The sequence below is a fragment of the Pinus tabuliformis genome, chromosome 8 (genome assembly GCF_031772625.1).
Source record: "Pinus tabuliformis cultivar Carrire ecotype Pingquan chromosome 8, CPIR1, whole genome shotgun sequence".
NCBI classification, from domain to species: Eukaryota; Viridiplantae; Streptophyta; class Pinopsida; order Pinales; family Pinaceae; genus Pinus; species Pinus tabuliformis.
In genome coordinates, this window is record NC_142294.1 from 1,407,479,973 (window position 1) to 1,407,482,745 (window position 2,773).

General features: G+C 33.5%; 1 long non-coding RNA gene across 1 annotated transcript; it reads right to left on the reverse strand.

Moving 5' to 3' along the window:
• Nucleotides 1-1,162: 1,162 nt before the first annotated feature.
• On the reverse strand, nucleotides 1,163-2,232 carry LOC149240836 (uncharacterized). Its single transcript, XR_016245561.1, has 3 exons — nucleotides 1,940-2,232; nucleotides 1,725-1,795; nucleotides 1,163-1,625 (listed from the first exon to the last, which is right to left on the reverse strand). It is a non-coding gene; the product is annotated as an uncharacterized LOC149240836 (long non-coding RNA).
• Nucleotides 2,233-2,773: the final 541 nt, after the last annotated feature.

Here is a 2,773-nt window from a genome sequence, read left to right on the forward strand (position 1 = left end):
GAAGCAAGACTAGTCTCAACAGTTGGGAGGAGCATCCCCTTCCCTGTGAATTATTTCCCTCATGAAATATAAGTATAGTTTGATGTAATTATTTTCTTGTTGAATGAGTATGTGCATATCTGGTAAATATCTGTTAAAAAATAAAAATTCATGAGAACTAGGTTAGATTGTAGACCCTTGGGTATTGGGTGTGTTCAATTTTTTTCTCTGCTTTCTGTTTCCTTTCTTCTATTTCTCTTCCTATTTCTTTTATTTCTTTCATTGTGATGAAGGGAAAATTTCTAAAGGGACTAATAGGTTACAAAGCACTGGCAAGATTTTAACAATTTATTCTAGGTAAGGAGCAGTAGTTCTTAGGCCCAATCAGTAGGGTTGACAATATTAGAACAATCTTCTTCACTCGATTGTAAATGGATAAGATATGTTAAAAACCCAAAGTAATGGGTAACAAAATATAATTTTGTGTTGGGTGGGAGACATACGATTGTGTAAGAGAGAATGCTAATGATTAATAAAAAAAATATAAAACTATGGATTAGTCCAGGGCCAAGTTGGTCACCAACAACCTTGGAGAAGTCCCATAACAAATTAAAATTTTAACCCAAATAGAGAGGGGTTACAATGGCCATTTAATGAAGATTTAGGAATTAGACCTATTAATTGAACAACAAATAGAAAATACCATAAAATGAACTTTTGCAGATTATGTGTAAACAATTATAATGATGATTCCAATTTTAGCACAAAGAAAAGGATTGTATATCTATCTATATTAAAAGAAAGAGGTCGGAGGTTAGCCCAGGGCCAAGACGGGTTACCAGTAGCCCTAGATAGTCCTTTGAATTTGTAGAAAATCAAGACCATTTCATAAGAAAATCATACCAATTCCCACTGCTACAACAGAACAATAAAATTTATGCATACATACAAATGTGGTGCTGATAGGAAGCAAAAACCTCACAGATTATCCTATAAACATTTTAAGAAAGCAATAAGATGGAATTAAACCCTATGTAATTATGTCGAGGAAACATAACCATGGTAAATCAAACGTTATAAGAACATATATCTATTCATCACCGACAATTGACTGTTCAACAAAAGAAAATTTTAGAGAAGCCAATGTGCATCAAAACCTTATTATACAGAAATAAGTGCATATAAAGTAGTCTTGAAGATTTAAATCACATTTCCCATATTCTTAAAATATAAATTACAATAATACAGTATTAGAATGATTACACGATGATTATTCAACCCCATACTTTGATGGATTTAATACTGAAAGCTATGAAATCCTAAACCCTCAGAACCTAAGCACTCCATGTTCAGATCGGATAATAATCGAACCCTAAGGAGCAAGAAACCCCGACAAGAGAAAGAGTACAACTACTTGCACCTAGAGAATAAGGAGCCAAAAGTAAGTCACGACAACAGTAGTTGAATACCATTCCCGGATTTGTGAAACAGAGGGCTTTTACAAATCTCGCCCGCACACAACATTATATGTATCAGAAGAGAAAAACTTGAGAGTTTCGCACTCGTTTAAGTATTAAATGGAAAATTCCATAGTATTTACCTGGAAACATAAGAATTTTCCCAAGTCTCCCAATAGTTGTATCTTCCTACAGCCAGCGTCGACAATAGTTAGGAAGGAAGGAAGAAAAAGGGAGAGCATTGTTACACTGTAAACCCTAACCTACCATAATTGATGTATTGTATACCTGTTGTAGGTTGGACCTCCAACCATGTTCGAGATTGGGGTGGAATCATGAGTAGCTGAGATGCTTAAGACCTGCAGAACCTTTGTTACTCCATACAACTCGAAAGTGAAACGCTACCAGAACCAGACATTTACAGAACGGTAAGGAAAGGAAAGGAAAGGAAATTGTGATTCAACAGGAAAACCCTGGAGTATTCCGTAAGGAGGTAAATTTACCGAGTTAGCGTCATGGCAATGAGAAAGATATCCCTTCCTGAACCATGATTTCGCCACTGGAGTTGCAGTGCGTTTTTTACTCTACAAACCACAAAGATCAAAACCCTCGCGTTGCAAGAGAGGACGAAAATTACCTCTAAACCGCTCAAATATTCTGAGTCGTGAATCCATGAACTGAGTTCAGTGAGTCATAGATCAGGGATCTCGTCCACCCCGAAGACCCAAACGCCACTTGGCAATAGATTGGCATGCATCGAGAAAGTTTGAACTCCTATTTATCAAACATTTATATGTGAGACCTCGAAGCCAAACTATGACCTTGCAATTCGTTGATAAAACTTGATAAATAAAATAAGGTTTATTATTAAAAGGCAAATGATGTTAAATTTAACACGGATTAATATAGACTATTATATAAGCCTGCAATGAAGTATGCTTACAGTAAATGTTAGTTGTTGAATTACGTTGGTAGTTATGTTAATAAATATTTATAAGTGAATATTATATAAAAAATTCAGGGAGGTGTTACAGTAAGATATCATTATAACAACATTTTTCAAATCAAATCACTATCGAATAAATATCAAAACCTTTATTTTGCTTTCAAATAATTAGTTAATGCTTGAAACTATAATTTATATTTGAATGAAATCATCTTGTGTAATTTAATTAAGAAAAACTATAAATATTAAATACTATAAAATTGTTTTTCATTGTATTAAACAGTTATGATTGAACAATTTACACTCTAAACATTTAGAAGTATCAACCATCATGTGGTTACATAAATATATTTTAAAATATATCACAATTGAAACTTTAACTAGAGATTCA